The sequence below is a fragment of the Triturus cristatus genome, chromosome 5_1 (assembly GCF_964204655.1).
Source record: "Triturus cristatus chromosome 5_1, aTriCri1.1, whole genome shotgun sequence".
In the NCBI taxonomy this organism is placed as follows: Eukaryota; Metazoa; Chordata; class Amphibia; order Caudata; family Salamandridae; genus Triturus; species Triturus cristatus.
This window is the reverse complement of record NC_140587.1, coordinates 342284483-342308400: the sequence shown is the minus strand read 5'-3', so window position 1 is coordinate 342308400 and position 23918 is coordinate 342284483.

Sequence of the window (23918 nt, the reverse complement as noted above, 5' to 3'; positions counted from 1 at the left end):
GCACAAATGTGCAGGGGTCCTCAAAACTCGCATCCCACATAAGACACCCCTTTCATTTCTCCATTCAGTTCCAAGCAACAGTGCATTCTTAGGTTCAGTGCATTCTCGGGTTCGTAAAGAATAATTTTACTTTTATGGGATGTAACTTATAAGAAGGTGGTGATGAGGGAGAACGGATAAACAGGATCCAGGTTCTGTGCTTTTACCATTCACGCGTCTTTAGAGGGATGCCTAGTATAAAAAGTGGAAATGACCTGCATGCCTGAATCCAAGTGTGCTTGTCACCGAACAAATCATCAGATTTTTACAGTGCCTTGGTAATGGTGCTGGAAAAGTGGAGCATTTATCAGTGCAGAGGTAGGAAGATCATCAGCTTTCATTATGGTTTGAAACATTCTTTGCTCAACGGCGTGCGCGTGAAGGGAAAGAATAGTGAGGAAAGAACATAAGCTATAAGTCCTATACAATATTTACAATGTTACAAGATGTGACCTGTCTAGCAAAGTACATGAAAAATTAGTAATGAGGCCAACAAGTAGTGGAAGCGTAGATTTAATCAAGTCGACTCTTATTTACTTCTTGCTCTGCAGCTCAATAGATTAAATCGAATGTATGATGGTACAACGCCTACCATCACAACGCGGTATGTTACATCGCGGTTTTGACAACGCAAGTCGTTACATCGACTTGCGTTGGAGGGCGCTGGATTTAGGAATAGTGTGAATTACTATTCCAACTCCAGTCTACGTACAGTAGGGAAGGTGTTGGAATAGTAATTCACACTATTCCTTAGTCTAGAGCGCCCTCCAGTGCAAGTCGGTGTAACAACTTTCGTTGTAAAAACCACGATGTAACCATACCGCGTTGTAATGGTTGCGTGGTAAAGGGTGTTTCCCGATTAAATCTACTCACTGATTATCTCATCAAGACTAAGCCTTAAATTGCAGGATTGCCTTTAATGATGATGAAGCTTTGATTGTAGACACCGCTGGTGTCCCTCTATGTTCATTCTTGGAGCTACTTAGCCAATGCCTTCCACTATCCTCCACTGTACATCCTACGGTGTCTTAATATAGGTTGCCCATTCTATCGGTCCTGAGGAAGACCCCGCAGAAGTGATTGACCATCCTCGTCCACATGAGCTTGAAACGACGACTTTTTTTGTGCTAAAGCGTCCTGTACTATGTACATCTGAGCCTAGTGGTGGATAAACTCATTACTGAATCACGCTTCCACTACTTGTTGGCCTCATTACTCATTTTTCATGTACTTTGCAAGACAGGTCATATCTTGTAACATTGTAAATATTGTATAGGACTTATACCTTATGTTCTTTCCTCACTATTCTTTCACTTCACGTGCACACCCTTGAGCACTTTATGTCACATTATCACTATGGAGCAACCTTTGCTATATCATGTACTGTAATTGGAATGATGCATGTCTACATAAACTTTGTATTGATAACCAAGTTCAACCTGGTCATTCTGAGTTATTGAGTTGGGTGCTTGTAGTTCCAGTCATAATACATGCTGTGAGACTTATTCCTCTGTTACCCACAGCATTGCTTATGTTGTTTGACTGTCTGGATTCTTTCAGGAAATAAATGGGTGGTAATGCTTTTGGCCACCTCAGCTTGCTTTTGGCATTAATGTTGTCGCTTAGCGAAGACGAAGAGTAACCGTTTTTGTGACTGTGAGGATCTGTCCTGCAAAGATAGCAAAGAGATTCAGTGAAGTGTTATTTAAGAGAATAACAGATGTACGATCAGTCCTTTGTTGTGCATTAATCTGTTGATAGGCTAAACAAGTTTACGTTTTTTACGTCATATGTCCCACAATGTTGAGCCTTGCTGAAGGTGTCATTGGTGCAGGTATGCTGTTTCTCTTTGGTTGAAAAATTAATGTGCAGATGGAAAACAATCGAAAAATCAAAGGGTTACATCTAAGTTTTTTAGATACTAAGCCGCCATTTTTCTGGACAGAAGCTGGTGAAGTTAGCAGAATGTGAAATTATCCTACTTACACTGATATTTCATAACTCCTGCATTTGACACTTAGAATCCAGCTCTGGTCAACAACATTACTCTAAGGACAGTTCGTCCTGCGCGAAATCAGAGGGATGTCTACACGAGTGATTGGGTTTTCTGGATGCAGTCCAGCATGTCCCACATTTAAACATTAATACAGAGGGCACTGGAATTTTTGTATCTTAGACTTTGGGTGTAATCATTTAATAACCCCTGCCACTGGTCATATGGACCTTTGTTCATCGACAATCAATAATGGAAAGGATCAATCATTTACATCAAACTTCATAGATAACAAACCCATTTAGGGCTTCACAGCAGTCAACAAAGAACATTTGAGAAAGGGAAGGGGTTTTATTATGAATCCAATAAGGTTAAATTTGTTTTATTTAACAAACAATAATAATTTTACTAATAATTATTGCAAATTCAAATAATCCATTAATTGGAATTTCAAAGCAAGATAAAATACCAAATTAGTGAGTATCACAAATAAAATATAAATAAAACTGCAAGCGTGTTCCATAAGGGGTTTTCCTAATGTAGATTAGGCATGAAATGATAATTTCTTCAATAAGCATGGAAAGGTGTCAGCTCAAAAACCCAAATAAAGAGTTCTGCTAGAGAACAAAAGTGCATAAGCATGAAGCCTCTGCCCTTAAGCAATAAACAATTTTGTGAAGCTGGAAACTATTACCTACTATAAATCATTGGACATTCCTGAAAAAGGGGTGGCTCAAAGGGGATTTATCCTGAAGAGAGGTCAATCTAAAGATCTCAGAAAAAAAGACCAAGGTGTGCTCTAACCCACACAAGGAACACATGCTAATATAAATGTGCTTACACATGGTTGGTTACATTTAATGCATTCCACATATTCGGCATCCAATCAGATTTCAGAAAATCCTGGGAACAGGTAAACTCCCTAGAGTCTTATGTTTGCACAATAAGCTATAGAACCAATTCTTGAAAAGATAATTAGTTCACATCTCTCAGTTGAGACAGCTTTTCCCATGAGTGATGTTCCCTACCATCTACTCTCCTCCAAGTGAAAAACTCACTATCAGTTGCCTAATACATAACAATTGCCTATTCGCTAACAGAAAACTTCTGGAAAGTTACAGCATCTGCAGTGGAAGAGAAAAAAGCATCCTGTGCAGAATAATAATTCAAAAGAAAAACAAGCCTTTCAAAGCTAAGTCCTGGTTTATGGCAATTTGAAGTAGAGCAGCACAGCAAGGCACCTTGCTTCACTGCCCTACTCCAAAGCAAAAGGGTAGGAATGCACCATAGTTAAGCAATAAGGTGCATTACTAACCTTTCTGCCTGCTCTGGCGGTATTTTGGCAGACTAGTGCCCACAATATAGGCACAAGGGTACCTCTATTGCCGGCAGCATTGTTTTTGCGCAGGAAGGGGCACCTTCCTGCACAAAAACAATCCTACAAGACATTTTCTTCTTTTTTATGTGTGCTGCAGAAAAGAGGAAAAAGAGAGGAGAAATGAACATATTTTTCCTCGTTACGCCTCACTTTGGGAGGCATATGTATTTGAGGCTTCCCCAGGTTTACATCACTTTGTAAATCTGGGGCAGCTTCACATTCAATGGGTTTTGCATGGGAAAACCCACTGCAACGCCCATGGAACTCCTCCCGAATCCAGAGTAAGTCAATGAAGTGATTTGTGCGGCGTTACTTTACACACGATTTATAGGCCACTCAAAACCACGCAGGGTGACTTTGCGTGGCTTCATAAACCTTTATGAGAGCCATGCCTCATGCATGTACCACTTTACTATGTGCAAAAGTGATGCAGGGCTCTCAGAAATGAGACCCCTAATGTATAAATCAGCTCAATGATGGAATCTGTAGCTAGGCTACTTAAGTCAGCACGGTAATATTTATTTGGATGCTTGTAAAGTCTGAGGGGTATATTCACAAGAACGTGTGATAACTACCACAAGAGTAGCTTAATGCAACTCTCAACATCGCAGCCTATCGCGGGAAAATTATGCCGTGCCAACCAAGTATTCACAACGCGGCGGTAGCATGCGATAATCACCAGATAACATGTCAAATAGCCACGCAAAAATCAACACCACGCCGCAAAAATGCGAAACACGAATGCCAGAAAAGCTGCGATGAGGCCAATCGCGATACAAAAAACAGCGAAAACCAGTGGAAGGCCAGCAAATCCCACACGTCTGGCGGGAAAATGCACTATAAAAGAACAAAAACAACACACCAGAAAGAATCCAAAGTGCGTAGCAACATGGATGCACCCTGACCCAGCGCAGAGGCCAATGCAAACCCCACAAGCCCCAAAGACCACCAGCAAGGAACAACGGAGAAGGCCAAGGAGGAAGACGGGGTGCAGACCGCAGGAAAACAAGACCAGCGTCACGGAGGTGACAGAACACTACCAGCAACTGACCCACAATCAGACTATCTTTAATGCAGATGGAGTGTCGAGAAGGCCAATGGAGGAGGCCAAGAGGTGCTGGCATGACGTGATAACCTAAACCAGGCACAAACCTGCTGCAACAGGAAGGCAGCAACGGCGACAGGAGGTGGGAGTCCTGTGCCACAGGAGGAGCTGGAGGAAATGGAGGCCAGTCATCAGTGTGGAGACGGTGCAAGGAGTTGGGAGGCCAGACACAGCTCGATTGGACCTGACACAACAACAGGGTGAGGATCTAAAAGGGGCTGTGGGGACGGGGGAGATGGGCACAATGGCACACATGCGCAACAATGTGTAGCACACTGCACAACCACAAATACCCAGGGACATGTCCCCCATCCCCGTGGCACACTGCAGCACACACACATAGCAATCACAGCACATCCCATGACAATGTGGCACAAAGTGCAACACCGACACTGCAGAGCAGAGGATACAACTGGGTCTGCCCATGCGCAGAAACAGGCCAATCACATTGGACAGAGCAGGGAACTGTGAAATGCATATGTACAGGTACAACCTCACATCAGTCATGTAGTCCAAATGTCCACTGTCCCAACTCACCGCCCAAACAGTCATGATGTACATTGTCACACAGTCTGCATGTCCACAAGAACAATGCGCCAGCATAAATGTCAACACAATGTCAACATGCATCTCCTCTTCACATTGCAGAGGGACAAATAACACCTCCAGCAGGACACACTCGACAACCCATCAGTGATGCCGGAGACGACCACCACACCTTCGACACCGACGCCCTACAACAGCCCATGGACATCCCACACAACCCACCACCAGGACGAGGGCAGACAAGCCACTTAGAGGAGAACCCAGCCCATGCAACATACCACACAGCATGAAGCACCTGCAAGCACGGCTGGCACACAATACTTCACCAACCCACACATGGCACACCAATGCCAGGTGTCTGAATGCCAAAAGAAGGTGGCCCAACAGGTGTGGGAATGGTCCAAACCAATGGAAGGCATAACAGAACACATACCTGGGTGTCCATTACCCTTCAGGAACCACCTACATCACACTGCCATAGAGACACATGCAGATGCACATCCCCAGTACAGAACCACGGCCAGGGGCACGCACATATCAGTCACACACCCACATCAGCTCTGCATACGATGGCACAGTCCACTTCCCTTATGAAATGAGTGGGTGACGACAAAGCTACATATCCAAGCTCTAACCCGCTGCCTGTTGTGACATGTCTGCGTCCGCTGTACACAGCACAGCCCTCATGCATACAACAAGACCACAGGGACACACGCAGATATTATGTTAAACTGGCTACGGGCACATGTGCCCGGCCCGTTTATTGGCAGGGCCACATGTACAGTGACACCTGTGCTGGATGTGTGTTGGGTGGGTGCAAGCCATGTGTGCAGTCGATTGCCCCCAACACGGCCGGGAATCTAGCTATGGCACAGAAGCCTTGCTTTGTCTCCAGCTGTTCCTGCGCAGTGTTGGGGAAATCAAGGTACTGGGGTATGAAGCTGAGGATGGCATCCAGGACAGGTGTGATGAACTTTGATAGGGCTGGCTGTGAGACCCCTCCGACTCTGGCAGTTGTTGGTTGGAAGGTACCACAGGCCAACAGGTGCAGCACAGCCAGCAGCTTTGTCTGCATAGGTATGTTGGTTCTACGCTGTGTTGGGACAGTCAGCCTGTGGGCGATGTGGGTCATGATGCGGAGGATGGTTTTCCATTTGAATCTGTAGTGGGCAATGATTTCCTCGGGTGTTAGGTCTGTGAGAGTGGTGCATTTTCGGTAGGTCCGCTGTCTTACACTGTGCTGCCTCTGTGATGGTCTGGGGGGGGGGAGGTCCGGGTCCTGGGGGTGGTGGTGGTCCTGGGGGTGGTGGCGGTGGGTGTTGTGGCCCTGTTGGGGCTCCGAGCTGCATGATGAGTAGCTCCATGGCGTTGTTTGTTCTTCGGGTGTGGCTGTGTGCGGGGCTCCATTGCCTTCTGCAGGTAGTCGTCCGTCTTTACACCTGCTTGAGGCAGGAGTTAAATACCTGCAGCTACCACAGGTTCTCGCCTGTTTTTCACAGATCTGGCAGTTCATTGTGAAAGTGGTGTTGTGGCTTTTTCGTGTGTTTTTGCAGGGGAACGCCTACTCTGCATCTCATTAGGGTTAATTGGTGGTGTCCACCATGGAGATACGTTTTGGGGCAGTTATCGCGGGAATACTGGCGATGTCTGCAGTTTGCACCAGCTTGTGAATGGGGTGTTAGGTCTATCTCCACTTTTGATGCGTTAAGGTGGAGATAAATCGGAGATAAGTCCTTGTGAATATGCCCCTGAGTGTGATTACCTACTACAAAATTGCATTTATTATACGTAGTTTATATAGCATAAACATCTGCATTTTCGATTTAAATGCGCACATGATTGATAAATGAAGAAATTCATGTCATCAATACCCATATTTTATCATTATTTAAATGGTTGCAAGCAACTTATTATGATGTCACAATTTAGTAGGAGGATAATTCTGGTGAGAATATTGGTGCACCGCAAAGATAACTGGAGACGTAAATCAGGAGCCCGGTTAGAAGAAGCAGTCATCCTTTCAAGCCCAACTTAAAGAGAAGGTACATCAACACTAAATACAAGCTAACGAATGGAAACAGAGGAAGCCACTGATTGCATGTATTATGGTGAGAACAAAAAAACGATATGAACATTGATGAAAGCCTATATTAAAACCGTTGTTCGCATCTGTCATATTTGCAAATTGTATTGAATTGAAAAGTAACATGTCCCGACTTTGAACTGTTGTGTGATTAGTAACCGTAAATGTGTAATGGACACGTACCTTGCATGAGTGAAGATCGAAGCAAATTGGTACACTCCATTGGGTACACCCACTGCCAGGAAAACGACTCACTTTGCAACCTGTTGATATGGCATTTTAAGTTGGATTTTCATCCATTTCGTCAAAACCTTTAAATGTTTGACTCATCCTGTAATATATTTTTCTCATCTCCCCACACTGGTCTCAAACCACACATCTTTCTATCATCTTTACAGCGTTTACATCCACCTGCTGAAACCTCGTCGTAAATAAAGCCATCCCTTTATTACTTACGATGTAGTTACCAGGCAACCACGTATTGCCATAATTACCGTTCTAATACTGAGCCTCAAACGTGCTAAGTAAATCGGAAAATATATTTGTGGTGTTACCTTCTGCATTGCTGATGGCTGCACATTGATGGCATGCATATTAATGCTCATGATTTCCGAGGAGATGTTTGGTCTGATGGCGTAACTTTAATAACACGTGTAGAGGTTTTAGCACGGAGCACGTGTGGAGAATAGATCGCAGCAACACATTACTAGACTCGCTGTCTGCTTGCTTGAAGTGACAGCGGGACGCGGGTGGGCATCTACTTCTGTGTAAGGATGAAGCGTTGCAGCGCCTAGTCCATAGATACACCAGCTAGGTTGGCACTGATGTTCCACTCATGCTGTACAACGAGAACCTCAAAATGGGCGGTGAGTGAACAGCATTACACATTATTGCCATATGAGCTCAGTCATCCTTTCACTGATTGCGTCAGGGCTCATATACACATTATACACTGCTATTATACGTTTACTAATTTGGTGAATGTAATGCTCTGGCCGAGGTCTCACGCTTGCGTCATCAATCAGCTGTCCCTGTAGTGTGCACACAATATGTATATTAATTAAGAGAGAAGCTGAAATCTTTTGAGAACGCAGCTACTCTAGACCATATCTGGCATTTATTTCTATGCGACAAAAATGAATTGCGTAAAAAGGGCAAGCAATAAAAAACACAGACATTTGTGTTTTAAAAAATAAATCTCCCAAACATATTAAATATAAATATTCAAGATTTGTTTACAACAAATTGCAAACTGTTTACTTCACAAATCATACTCCACGAAGGCCACTTAAAATTGTATAGAGTGGAGATGATAATTAAGCTTGTTTTGATGCCTAGCCAAATCCTTGGTGATATTTAAACATTTTATTAAGTAAGCTGAGTGCTTCCCAGATGCTCAATAAAAATCTCGAAACACTTACACGCCAGATGCCATACTGACCCTTCTAAGAAATCAAAGTGAGCAGTATAATTAGATCATCTATGCTTTGCATACTTGGATTTTTAAAGACATCATCCTAGTTTCAGAGACAATGTCACCCTCATTTTATGTTTTGTTACGTTATGCCTATTTGTATCACGCACTAATCACCTGTGAGGGTATCCAGGCAATTCGCAGGTGGGTAGGCAGTGGACTCTCAAGGTGATATTACTCAAATAGCCAGGTCTTCAGCTTCTTTCTGAACTCATGAAGAGATGAGGAGGTTCTAATGTGCTGTGGCAGGTCTTTCCAGGCTTTGGAGGAGATGTGATAGAAGGTGCGGTCTCCGGATCTGTTTTTGTCTCTGCAGGGTACATGTGCTAATGAGAGTCCTGCTATTGAAGATGTCTAGGAGGTGGTAGAAGTGCATGCTGCTATTGGTGTAGGCAGGGCTATGTTGTGTAATGCTTTCTATGTGTCTCTGAGCAGTTTAAATTCTGTAAGCTTGTGTATTGTGAGCCTGCGAAGATCTTGGAGGTGTGGAGAAATGTGGGAGCAGCAGGGTAGATTGAGCACTAGTTTTGCTGCAGCATTTTGGATGATCCAGTTTATAGCAGGTAATCTGGATTTATTTCTAATTAGTCATTACTATAAAATGGCATACATTCATGTGTTTGGCCCATAATGGCTTCTAACTTCACAAAGTACTAACCTCATCAAAGGTGCTGGACAGCTACTGGAGGGCGAAATTACTGTTCTGACTCTGCCAGGTACTTACCTGAGAGAAGGTGCTGTAAAGATACCGGAGGCAAAATTACTATTCTAAATCCACCAGTTACTTACTTCAGGGAAGAAGCTAAACAGAGATTGGGGAAAAATGACTATTCTAACTCTGCCGTGTTCTTACCTCAGGGCAGGTACTGAACTGTGACTGGTAGAAAGATTATTATTGGGTACTTACCTCAGGGAAGGTGCTGGACAGTGACTGAGGGGGCAAAATAACTATTCTAACTCTGCTGGGTGCTTACCTCAGGGAAGATACTTGACAGCGACTTGGGGCAAAATTACTAATCTAACTCGGCTGGGTACTTAACTCATGTAAGGTGCTGGACAGTGACTGGGAGCAAAATTACTATTCTAAGTCCACCAGGTACTTACCTAAGGGAAGGTTCTGGACAGTGCCTGAGGGAGGCAAAATCTTTATTCTAACTCTGCCAGGGACTTACATCAGGTAAGGTGCTGGACAGTGACTGGGGGAAAAATTATTCTTTTAACTCCATCCGGTACTTACCTCAGGGCAGATACTGGATGGTGGCTGGGGGGGTGGGAATTACTATTCTAACTCTGCCGGGTACTTACCTCAGTGAAGGTGCTGGACAGTGACTGGGGGCAAAATAAATCTTCTTTTAAAAAATATATATTTTTATTAATTTTCAAATAGATGACAGTCACATTCATCCTCCATTCAACAGTTTGACATATTATATAATCTTTTAAAGCCATGAGGGAAGTTAAATTAGTTGCAATCAAAAATATGTCCATGTGTCGCGCTCCAGTTCGCTGCATTTCCATTTCCGCCGATGGGGAAACACATAGGTTCCCTCGTGAGCATTCCAATTGCTCCATTTCTTGTCCCATTTCTTTGGACACCCCCTTGTTTTGAATACTTCCTTCTCCGCTACCATACATTTATCCAGTTCTCTTGCCCACGTTCGGGGAGAAGACCTGTTCACCACCCCCCACTTTTTCGCAATCTCAGATTTAACTAAGGTGTAGCCCAGTGTGGTCAGTTGCTGTTCTATCTCCATTAGGTCAGTTGGCTCCCATATGTTAAGAAGACCCAATCGTGGCGTAAGGGTAATCTCTTTTCTCAATGCATCTTGGATGTGTCTTGTGGCCCCCTCCCATATTGGTCGCACCTCTGGGCAGTCCCATATCATATGATAGAGGGTTGCATCTTGCTGGCATCCCCGGAGGCAGAGCGCCACTGACCTGGAACCTATCTTTGCTAGGATGACCCCGGTTAGATAAGATCTATGTAAAATTTTGAGTTGGATTAGATGAAGACGAAGGGTAATGGCAGCTTCCCTTGGGGACATTAGTGCCGCTTGCCAGTCTTCATCATCAATGGGCCCCAGATCCCTTTGCCATTACTCTCAAAGTTTGTGAAACGTGTCCGGTAGGTTGTTACACAATTTTTTGTTCGTCAATGATATGGCCGTGATGAGCAGCGGTTCGTCATGTAGCCGATCCTCCAAGGGGTACGACTCTGGTATGTCACTCATGTCGGAAAGAGCTGTGGTAAGGGCATGTCTAATTTGTAGGTATCTAAATACCTCTCTGTCGGCCATGTCATATTTCTCTTTCAACTTCCCAAACTTAAGGATCGCGCCCTTCTTAACCAGGTCCCCTATGGTGTAGATCCCAATAATATCCCATTTGTCGAATCTGGTCTAATGACACAGAAGTCCCAGTCTTTGGGTACACCACAGTGGTGTGGCTTGGGGACATTCAACCAACCGAGACTTGAGTTTGCCTGTTGCCAAATTGCAATTGTATGGGCTGTGGGGTCAAAATACTGTCCTTTGTGATCTTTGAGTACAACACCCCAAGTACCCCGCTCTTCCAGTTTGGTACTTGTCCAGCAGATAGCCTGGATCAATAGGGAGGCGAAACATCCAATGATTCACCACCATTAGTTGCAACGCCCAATAGTATAGTTGAATGTCCGGGAGGGCAATGCCTCCATCATACCATCCCTTTGTTAGTTTGCTCAACGCTATGCGAGGGGATCCACCATCCCATAATAACGTCCTGACTTCACTCTCCACCCCTGAGAAGTAGGCATCTGGGACTCGGTGGGGACAGTTCTGAAGGATATAGAGGAAACGTGGCTAGCATCTTAAAAAGAGACGCCAGACCCAGCAAAGAGAGGGGCAGAGACCTCCAGTGTTTAACATCCATGCGCAGCCGGGCCAATGGAGCGGCCAGATTACGATCGTAAAAGTGTTGGGAGTCTGGGGTTATAAAAATTCCCAAGTATCTAAAACGTTCTGTGGCCACCTCTACTGTGCAGCCCGGGGGGAGCCCGGGAGTCGGGCCTCGTAGTTCAAACAGTATTGACTTACTCCAATTAATAGCAAATCCTGAGTATTTCCCGAAGTTTGTAAATATATTTAGTACCCCATGCATGGATCTATATGGGGAGGCGAGATATAACAGTATATCATCGGCATATAACGATATTCGGTCATCATGCCCTTCTGCGCATTTCAACCCCCTCACCATACCATCACGTCTGACCCAGGAGGTGAGTGGTTCCAACATTAAGGAGAAGATTAGGGGGATAGGGGGCAGCCCGGCCTAGTGTGCCTTTTTAATGAGAATATTCGAGACGTGTACTTGTTTACTCACACTTGGCCCTGTACACCCATATACAGCAGCCTCACCCAGGACAGGAATTTCTAGTCAAAGTCCTTACATCCAAGAACTTCGAATAGGCATGGCCACTCAGTAGAATCAAAAGCCATTGAGGCATCAAGAGGTAGCACCACTGCGTCTTCCTCTATAAATTCTCAGCACACAAGCACATTTTGCAGACGTCAGATATAGAGCGCCGTGTTTCTCCCTGGCATGAAGCTAGATTGGTCTGGATGGACCAGTGAAGAGATGACCGTGACCAATCGTAGAGCTAGTAATTTCGCGAGGATTTTAGCTTCCGTGTTTGTTAACGAAGTTGGCCAGTAGGAGCCGCACTCATCGGCGGATTTCCCCGGCTTGTGGATCACAACTATTGATGCTAGGCGCTGATCCTCTGGACAAATCCCTCTCTTGTAGCTTTCATCGTACATGGCTCGCAGATGGGTCACCACCTGAGTGGCAACCACTTTCAGGAATTCGATGGGAATCCCATTGGGCCCCATCGCCTTCCCCGATAGGGTTTTAATTATGGCTTTTTGGATTTCGTCATCCGTCAAGACCTCGTCAAGGGCTTCTCTGTCACTATCCGAAAGTTTAGGCAGGGCACTGTCCAAGAGGAGCTGGCGGGAGTCATCTGCCGTATATGTGGTGGATAGGAAGTAGATTTGTACCAGGTGACCAGTGAAATACTACCACGTTATATAATACAAATACTTTCAGCAATACTGAGGTGTTCCAGAAAAACGTAAGTTATGCGGTCACACTTTGTCACCACAGATTAGTGTGTACCTTAGAGTGTACATACTGCCGTGGTGTTAGGTCCTGAAGACAGCCTTGCTAATTAGCATTGATGAGGCTGAAACAAATAGACCACATTTCTTTCACATAAGTGATGTGACTGGTCAATTTACCCAGTCTATCATCCAATTCACATTTTTATTTTTGCCTTACCATTCCACCAATAAATAATTTTTGTGGTTTGGTAACCTTTCACTTGGTTCACATTATTGCACTGTCACTTTCACAAAAAACCTGCTCCGCTGTAATCAGGCGAGGTAGCACACCAGAGAGGCATTTGGCCTCTCTGGTGGGAACCCAATGAGGAAGCATGTCTTCAACTAGGTTGATGAGTGAGGGTTCTTTTAACACTATAGAGGGACTATCTCTGCCTGTTTTGTCATCCTTGGCTCTACTCTCCTGCTGTTTTTGTTAGTCACATTACTGTTCATACTCTGGCAGGTACTTACCTCAGGGAAGGTGTTGGACAGAGGCTGGGGAAAAATTACTATTCTAACTCTGCAGAGTACTTACTTCAGGGAAAGTGCTGGACAGTGACTTGGGGGCAACATTGCTATTCTAACTCAGCCGAGTACTTACCTCAGGGAAGGTGCTGGACAGTGAATGGGGGAAAAATTACTCTCCTAGCTCTGCCGGGGACTTACCTCAGGTAAGGTGCTGGACAGTGACTTGGGGAGAAATTACTCTTCTATCTCGCCTGGTACCTACCTCAAGGAAGGTGTTTGACAGTGGCGGGGAGCAAAATTAATAATTTAACTCTGTTGGGCACTTACCAAAGGGAAGGTTTTGGACAGTGAATAATGGGCAAAATTACTATTCCACCTCCACCAAGTGCATTCCTCAGGGAAATTGCTAGACAGTAAATGTGGGAAAAATATATTTCTAACTCTGCCTGGGACTTAACTCAGGGAAAGCGCTGGACAGTGCCCTGGGGCAAAATTACTATTCTCACTCCACTGGCTACTTACCTCTGGGAATGTGCTGGGCAGTGACTGGGGCAAAATAACCATTCAAACTGTGCTAATAACTTACCTCCGGAAAGGTACTGGACATTGACAGGGGGCAGAATTACTATTCTAACTCTACTGAGTAGTCACATTACTGTTCATACTCTGGCAGGTACTTACCTCAGGGAAGGTGTTGGACAGAGGCTGGGAGAAAAATTACTATTCTAACTCTGCAGGGTACTTACTTCAGGGAAGGTGATGGATAGTGATTTGAGGGTAACTTACTATTGTAACTCTGCTGGGGGCTTACCTCAGGGAAAGTGCTGGAGAGTGACTGGGGAAAAAAGTACTTTTCTAACTCAGCCGAGTACTTACCTCAGGGAAGGTGCTGGACAGTAAATGGGGGAAAAATTTCTCTTCTATCTCTGCTGGGGACTTATCTGAGGGAAGGTTCTGGACAGTGACTTGGGGAAAAATTACTATTCCAACTTCACCAAGTGCATTCCTCAGGGAATTTGCTGGACAGTGAATGGGGGCAAAATATATTTCTAACTCTGCCTGGGACTTAACTCAGGGAAAGTGCTGGACAGTGCCCTGGGGCAAAATTACTATTCTCAACCCACTGGCTAGTTACCTCAGGGAATGTATTGTGCAGTGACCGGGGCAAAATAACAATTCTAACTCTGCCAGTTAGTTACCAGAGGGAAGGTGCTGGATAGTGATTGGGGGCAAAATTACTATTTTGACTCCACTGGTTACTTACCTCAGGGAAGGTGATGGACAGAGAGGGGAACCAACAATTACTATCCTAACTCCATCAGGTACTTACCTCAGTGAAGATGCTGACAGTGACTTGGGGGGCAACAGTACTTTTCTATCTCTCTGAGAACTTACCTCAGCAAAGGTGCTGGACTTTGATTGGGGACAAAATTACTATTCTGACTTCACTGGGTACTTGGCTCAGGGAAGGTGCCAGACAGTGACTGGGGTAAAATTATTATTCTAACTCTGCTAACTTTTGACCTGTGTTTCTTTCTCAGAGACCTTCAAAGCAAAAAAGACATTGAAAGAGAGTAGAACATGTAAACAATCCAAAACCACAGTCTATCTTTGTAAAAAAACTCAACAGTGTACAGATAAGTTATCCTTTAAAAAATCACAAAATGCAAAGAAAGCAGTGACAAAATAAAAGAACAATTATTATACCTTTTTTTCCTACTGAATTAAAATAGATAACCAAAAAGACGCACTCTGACACACTAGAAAACCAGAACAATTTACTTCAGAATTTTCACCACATTGCAGCAGAGAAAAAACAAACCAGGTATTAATACTTTTAAAAAAAATACAAAGTTCTAAACCTAAGAACTTTCTTTCCACAGAATACAACCAATATCACTTAACGTTCTCTCTTTTTCTACAGAAAAACGAAAAAAAAATCCTTTTCAACAGACTGTCTTAAGTCACTATACAAATCAATGTCCTTAGCAAACAAATTGCTGTCAGCGAAAATAAACCATAAAAAACATTTTTCTTTTTTTTCTACAGATAATTGAAACATGGAAAGAGAGATTAAATGAGCCCAATAGCCATTAGAGGTGTGTGCTGTATTTTTTGTCCCATTGAAAAGGCAGAGCGGTTACTCTGGGCTACACAGTTGAAAGGACCATAGAGTATAACTACTCTGCCTCTGCAATGGAAATCAAAATGAGGGTGAACATCCAACAATTGAACATGCTAGCATCCACCTCCAATTAACCCTGTGGCTCAGTTTTAAGGCAGATAGCCCAAAACATCCTCCTGCACACTGCTAGTAGTATGCCCACAGTACCCATTTTCAGGAGAATGGCTCAGAGGTAAAAACAGTGAGTAAACCCAAAGAGTAACACCACAATCATTCTCTTACCTGAACATCCCCCTGAACTGGAAATTCTTGATGCTTTCCCACTATATGACACTGACAACCCTCCAAAAACAAATACTAATCTTTAGCACAACCCATAACTTAATAACTCTTGAGAATACTGAAATGTGGACTATGGATGTGACTTTTAAGTCAATATCCCATTCATGTACACCCATTACACTATTCATGCTGATCTAAACTACACAACTGTCCCATTGGTGTACAGCTTTCTCCCTGACAAGCACTCCTCAACTTACACTGAACTTCTATCAGTAATAAAATCCAAAACTGTGAATAAAAGTCCTGGGGAAATTGTAATTAATTTTTAATTACAGATGATTAATACATTTACTAAAATTTATCCTGACAACCAAATCCAGGAATGTTTTTTCCACTTCTCCCAGGCATATTGCCAAAAAATTCAAAAGTCATCCTTAGCTGAGGATTGCATATCAAGCAGTAAACTACAGTATACGTAGAAAGAAACGAACAGCTTTGTGTTTTGTACCTCATGAGTATGTGGATGAGTTCTACACATTAATTACAGAATTGGAATACTTTGCATGAAATGAAGAAAAATTGGCTCCACTCTTAACTTATTTCAAGGACACTGGGATTGGCTATCAAAAAAGGTTGGGGCACGCAGGGAGTCAAGATTTCCCAATGACTGGCAGAACTGTTACTCGACCTGGGTGCCGCTCGTAGGCTCTGGACTTTGCTTTCTACCGACTGGGCTGTCACTGAGGAGCGGATCGGCAGCTTCTGAGGATGATACCCTGATTTTAGAGGAGGCGGTGTTTTATTGTGAACCTTTTTACATTCGGGACTGCGAGGACCAGGGTGCCTTGCCTAATACTAACCTGCTGCACCTGGTTCCTCTTCCCGACTCCTCCCCCGCCTACTACTTTACGCCTCGCGGCCCCCGCTTCGCGGGCGCCGCTCGTAGGCTCTGGACTTTGCTTTCTACCAGCTGGGCTGTCACTGAGGAGCGGATCGGCAGCTTCTGAGGACGATACCCTGATTTTTGAGGAGGCGGTGTTTTATTGTGAACCTTTTTACATTCGGGACTGCGAGGACCAGGGTGCCTTGCCTAATACTAACCTGCTGCACCTGGTTCCTCTTCCCGACTCCTCCCTCCACCTATTTAACCCACACGTGGTCTCGCGTGTCCGGGGCGAAGCCCGGGCAAAGGGCGGGCCCTCTTAGGCCCTCCGAGGCCGAGTGAGGCCGGGCAGGGCTTATTCCCTTAATTTTAATATATACCTTTTGTTAGCATTATTGCTATGGCCCAGAGTCTGAATAATGCCATTATTGAAAAGCCGGGGGGGTCGTTAAATGGTACCCTGGACTGTTATTTTACAAGGGTTCCCACCATCCTTGATAGGGAATCAATACTAGAAGAGCGTAGGGTGGAGCGCCGTCGATCGGTCGAATGTCTGAAGAATAGGGCTCCAATAGACCTTATGCTCCATGCCCTCCCCTCCAGTGGAGGAAGTTCTAGTGGTATCGACGACCTTACATCTTTAGAGAGTGTTCCACTCCTACTACGTGATTGTGCACCTACAGCTAGTCCTTCCATTGAACAGCCCTTGAGTCATACTCCCCTTCCCAGTTCCAGTAGTATAATTGCCAATTTGGCTAACCCAACCAATAGTAGGGGAAAATCTGCCCGAACCAAGATAAATAAATTAATGCCGGCTAAGGCATTTGGCCCTCCACCAGGTAAAAGAAGACGTAAAGGGGGTGACCAGAAAAAATCCAAGGTTAGTTACACTGACTTTGGTAGGCCCTCTAAGCCGGCCTCTAGAACAGATCAGGCGTTAGTAGCCGCACCAGCCAAGTTGCTTAACATGGAAGTCCCCCTTAAGTCCACACACATCGACAGGGAAGCTAGTACCATGGTACCTACTGCCATTTCTGCTGAACCCGTACGGGAAGCAACACTTTCCATCGTCCCTCCAGACAATATGGAACAACTAATCAGGTCTCTTATTTCACCAATTATTGAGGGGTTATTGAGGGTGGAGAAACGACTAGAGGCCATCGAGTCTGTTTTTAGTAGTAAGGACGGTGCAACTAGGGCCATAGCGAGTACGGTTGTGCCACCCATAACTTTGGTTGCACAACCAACAAGCTCAGCCCCTAAAGTTTTATTCCAACCCACCAAAGTAATATCACAACTTCCTAATTTATTAAATTCTAATGAACTAAGGCTACCACCCCTTTTGCAGGAAAACAAATTAGTTACAATTCCTGTTACCGAACCCACGAGGGGAATGGAAAAGGCTCTTGTTGGAAAAACGCGGGAGGAGGAGGGAAGTACCAGACACGTAAGGGCACCAATAAATAAAGGTCCATTAGTCGAACTTCCCCCTGAGGCTGTACCCTATGTGGTTGTTTTGACGGGGGTCCCCACACTGATAGACAACAAAAGGGAAGGGTTTGCCGAGCTAAAAAATAAAATCATGCATTGGTTCAGTATATACAGACCAATCACAAATAACATCAATGGTGAAATAGTGCATGTTCGGCGCCTCCCATGGCTTGGTGGTAGAAGGAAAGACATTGAGGGAGATGTAGTTGTAGTTAATTTTAGAGATCCTCGTGTGGTCAATCACATATTAAATTGGCCCACGGGCAATGGTAATAACCGCATCATCCCTCGTGCTCTGACATACTTCTATCCCAGATCACTTGTGTTCCCTCCAACTTACATAAGTGGCCAAGTACCTATCTATGCAAATTCCCTAGTACCATGTAATACTGGGCATTTTGTTCAAGCACAATGCCCAAAACCTGCTGCTGATCCCTTTGGGTGGAATACCGTACCCTCTAGGTTTAATACAACCACTCATAGGAGAATGGATTATTTGAGTACTTTCACACCCTTGGAGTCAGTAAATAGGTTTGATGTGTTCACTGGCATGGATGAGTGCGATTGAAGATCACAGCTCTCGTGGGGCGGGTGGGTCCGCCCGATAGGGGGTGTTACCCACGTGATGGTACAATCTACTGAAACCCCTAGCTTGCAAGTAGTTCAGTCTGCCCCCCTCATTGAAAGTAATTCCATTCTTGGTCATGAAATCATTTGTAGGCAAGAGGTCTTGATGGTTGGTGAGACTTGCTCTGTAGTCGAAAAAGGCCTAACTATAACCTCTAATGTGCCATCGCCTTTGTCTGTCCCAGTTAGGAATGCCCCAAATGAAGATGGGGAAGGGGCAGGAAGTTTAATGTCATGGAATATTGCGGGCTTGCGGTACAAACAGGAGTCCCAAGACTGGGTTGCCTTTGTTAATGGTTTTGATATATGTCTATTTCAAGAGACATGGATGTGTAAACCCTTGTTCCTTCAGGGTTATTTGAATTACTCTGTACCAGCTACTAAGGGCAAAAAGGGTCGACCCCTGGGAGGTTTGACGATTTGGGTTCGGCAAAATCTGTGCTCTAATATAAGAGTGATTGAGACAGGGAGCAAGGACATCCAACTCATAATTCTTGATTTGGGACCGCTAGGGCGCCTTGATCTATATAATGTATATGCTAGGGGTAGCAAGGGTGGGAAGTCAGAAGTTTTAGCTTCTTTGGCGGTCCTCTTAGAGACCCACTCCTTGGTTAATAACACCATAATTGCTGGTGATTTTAACCGTACATTTGAACCACTAGATATAGGTGATGACTGTATTGGGACAGAAGAGGATAGGCATTGGGGTGTCCCTCCATTAGATTTAGACCCGATAAAACGATGGTCTGATGATGTCATTTCCCTAAACGCTATTTGTCTAGAGAGAGGCCTCCATGCGTTGAATGGGAGAACCAAGAGTGATAGGATGGGGGCTTGTACTTTTCATAATGGTCGGAGTAGGAGCAGGATAGACTATGTCATGTGCAGATTGGAAATATGGAATCTGATTAATGATATGGAGGTTATGCACAGGTTGGAAAGCGATCATGACCCTCTGTGTATTTGTTACAGATGGTGGACCTTGCCTAGTGGGAATGTTCGAATAGAGTGGGAAGGTCTCCCTTTACCAGTTCCTATCAATGATACACGTCGGCTAAAATGGCCCCGTGTTCTGGCCAATCAAGATTCTATGGCTAGTATAAATATGGAGGTGGATAGTGCTATTGAGGCCTTGGAGCAGGCTGCTACTGTTACTCAGGGGTTGCAGGAAGCGACTATAATTCACGATACTCTTTTCCTAACCATCAAGTCACATTTCCAGAAGGTAGGTAGGAATACTAGTAGGGCCCCTACTAAGACTGCGAAGTGGTACAATGCAGGATGGCAAGGCTAGCTCTGGGCAGTGCCATAAAAACTAGGGATCTGGTGGAAATTCGTGGCGCCAGAAGTATTTATAAACATTGCATAGTCGCAGCAAAAAAGTAGTGGGACGAGAGGCACTGTAGAGAGTTATTGGAAGCCTGTGGCTCCAAGGACTCTAGGCTTTTCTGGAGTATTGTTAAATGGGGGAGGGGTGGTGAGCCTGACTGCCCTGATAATAATGTCCTGGAGGAGGATTGGGTCAAATATTTTAAACCCCAATATGCCGAACTTAATCCTGGCAGGGAGATGGATGGGTTTAAGGCTGTCTATCCCAATGAGCCATTTTTTAGTCTTAAAGAGGTCCTGCTGGCACTAAGTGTAGCATCGTCGGGTAGAGCACCTGGAATGGATGGGGTTCCGGTAGACCTTTTTGCTAACGATAAGGAACAATGGGGTAGATACATCCTTCTCCTCGCTAATGCGGTTGCTCAAGGAGCGCCGGTACCGAAGAGTTGGAGGGGTGCAATTATTATTCCCATATTTAAGAAGGGCGATAGGGGGTCGCCTGGGAACTACCGGCCAATTAGCTTGATAGCGACCATACAAAAGGTTGTAGGGAAGATGTTGGTAAACAGGCTTATGGAATGGGTTGACGAGCACAACGCACTTTCACCCTACCAAGCAGGGTTTCGGAGGGCTACCAGCACGATGGATCAGGTGTTTAGATTCACTCTGGTTCAGTGGCGGACTGTGGTACTTGGCGGAGGCAGCCTGTATGCTGCTTTTGTAGATTTGCGGGCTGCCTTCGACCTGGTGCCTAGGTCCAAGCTGTGGTTTGAATTAAGAAGCCTGGGTCTGCCTGACGATTTACTGACTATGGCTATGCGATTACATGAGGCAAATTTCGCCAGGATACAGTGGGGTAGGCAGGGTGAGACTACTGTTGATTTTCCGGTAGAACGGGGTGTACGACAAGGGTGTGCGATGGCCCCGCTGCTCTTTTTCGTTATTTATTAATGGGATAGTAGCTAGAATGCTATCTGTGAATGTGGATACACCCTCGTTGGCGGGCATCAAGATACCGATCTTGATGTTCGCCGATGATACGCTGATCCTGTCAAAGACCCCTGGTGGCCTGCAAAGGGCCCTCTGTATTTTTGACGATTTTTGCAGGACTAATGGTTTAGAAGTCAACGTGACAAAGACTAAACTCATGTTTTTTAACCCTCACCGTAGTACTAGTCCCAAGTTGTATTTGAGCCAATGCCCCCTAGATGTAGTCAGAGCCTTTACTTACCTGGGCATCTACATAACTGAGGATGCAAGATGGGCTCAGCACATCGACCTGGCTACTTTAAAGCATCGGCAAGTGGCTGGAGTCCTTGAGCTTGAGCATAGGAAATCACAGTCGAAACCTATTGCACCAGTTTTGCAGGTGTATGAAGCAAAAACCCTGGGATCTGCACTGTATGGTGCAGAATTGTGGGGTTTTGGTAACCTAAATTCGATGCAGGTGTCTGAGAACAAGTTTTTTAGGTCATTAATAGGTCTCCCCAAAAGTACCCCCCTGATCCCCCTCAGATATGATTTGGGAAGGAAGGCTGTTGGTGACTTGGCAAGGCTACGCCCGATTTTGTACTGGAGGCGGCTCTGGACTACACCAGAACTTAAGCATTATGCCGAGGGTTTTGTAGCAGTGATTAAGGCCCATGTCTTTCACAACATCCCTTGGTTGAGCAAACTTAGAATATGGTTATGTGTGCTTGGGTTAAAGATGTTATGGGATACCCCACTAGAATCATCTTTTCCTAGCAAACAAACAATCAAGGAGCTGTATTGGGCCTATGTGTATGAACAGGCTTGGGGAAAAACTGATGCAGGTTCTATGTCTGGTCGATTTTTGGAGGTCAAGCCCCTCCCTACACTAGAATTATTCTGGGACACTATTACTAATCCAAGGGATAGAAAACTTTTCTTCCAATTGAGGATAGGTGCCCTCCCCTAAGGTCCCTAACTGGGAGGTGGAGGGGTCTCTCCGACACTACCTGCCCTGCCTGTGGTATTACAAAAGAGTCCATTGGGCACTTTTTGTTTTCCTGCAAAGCCTATGCAGCCCCACGGCGCATTTGGTTAGCACCGGTCTGTAAAAACGTAGGCGTTCCCAGTAGCTCTGTAGCTATGAGAATTATTTGCACTAGTTCCTGTCTCCATTTGACTGTAGCAACCGCTAAATTTTTGGGGTGGGTGTGGTCCATTAGGCAGAGTGCCATGGCCTAGTAGCTATTTAATTAAAAAAAAAATGTAATTTTGGATGCTCTGCTAATGCATTGTGCTTACATCTACCCTCCTGAACTGTGATTGTTGTACATTTTATGATGCATGATTTTACTTATGGTTTTTTAAAAAAAATGTACTGCTTTTATGAGAATTTCTCGAATAAAGCTTTCTTGATTGATTGATTGTTACTCGACCTGCTTAGAGGTGGGTGCAAAAACATACAATACCATAGAAGGATGGCACAATTAATTTAACAAATCTATCGGAAGATTAGATCTCACCCTAACTGTTATCATTTCTGGGAAATTTTGAACAAAGAACAAAGTGTTCCAGGAAATGGCGCAATCATTGGCAGGAAATATGAATCTTTGTACTCCTAAAAAAAAGTAAGGACATGTCTGAGAGTCTATTGGCAAAAATCCATCAATTGCCATCGATGGGAGCTTCAGACTAGCCAGGCAATATTGCATGCATCATATACTTCTAACTAATAACCTCTATAATTACTCGCCTGTTTTAACAACATTTTCAAATTCGATTTGCATTTTTATAAATGTTTTCAACAAAATTAAACCATAGTTTGTGTTCTTACCTGTAGTTGTCTTCTTTCATCGACTTTGGCGATATTTCCACCTGATATCAAAGTTCCATTTAACACCGTGGCTGGTCCTGCGGCCCAGGAAAAGGTCCTCAGCCCAAGCCACTGTGCAAAGGAGCACTTCCTACACATCAATACACCGTGTATCATGCACAAAGTGGTGCATGGAGGTGAGTGGGGGGCACTACATGATCCCCTTGGGCTACTTTACAGTGGTCCATGAAAGATGGGGGCCCTGCATGGGGCTTCCAAAATCAGTTTCTGTCAGCCTTTTTTCGGCATTCTTTCCAACACGAAAAGGCTGTCAGAAAGGAATATTGTTATCCCGATGGCAGCGCCTGCCTGGGCACTGCCTCCATTTGGGATTGCAAATCCAACTGTTGCCCAGTCGAGATCAAATGATCCTGTCATAGGTGGTGGTCTTTCCCCTGTCCCCTTAGGGCCTGATTACGAGTTTGGCGGATGGGTTACTCTGTCACAAACATAAGGGATATCCCATCTGCCCTATACCAAGTTCCATTATGTTCCATTGGATATAATGGAACTTGTAATACAGCAGACGGTATATCCGTTAGGTTTGTGATGGAGTAATCCATCTGCCAAACTCGTAATCAGGGCCTGAGGGTCCATCCGGCTGCATTGAAATGAGGCAGCTGGACTGAAGGCCAGTCGGCAGTTGGACCTACATCGACGGCCTGTTGGTGCGTGGTCAGACCGCCATCATAATCAGGGTCCAAAAGAGTTACAAACAATCCAATAATTCAAACAGTAAAGCCCACATCCAGAGAAAAGGTCTACACTTTTGTTTTTGTAAACTCAGTATTCGGTAATCCACAAAAATGCAAAAATGAATACCAAAAATAAATTCCTGTAGAAAGACAGTTATTAAAAAAGTGCAAAATAACATCCAATGTGACGGGAGAGCATGGCGGCCAGCGAGCAGTTGGTCTCGGAGGCTGCCGAGAGTCAGGAGCAAAATGGACATACACGTCCTGGGGTAGCGAAAATGATTTTGTAAAAGGCATACAGCAATGTAGGCAGTATAGTATCACTGACACGAGGAAACAGTTAACCTAAGACACTTACCGGTGTTCGCGGCAGTTGGTGATAGCCCGCTTGGCTTTGGATTTGGGGTTTGGATTTT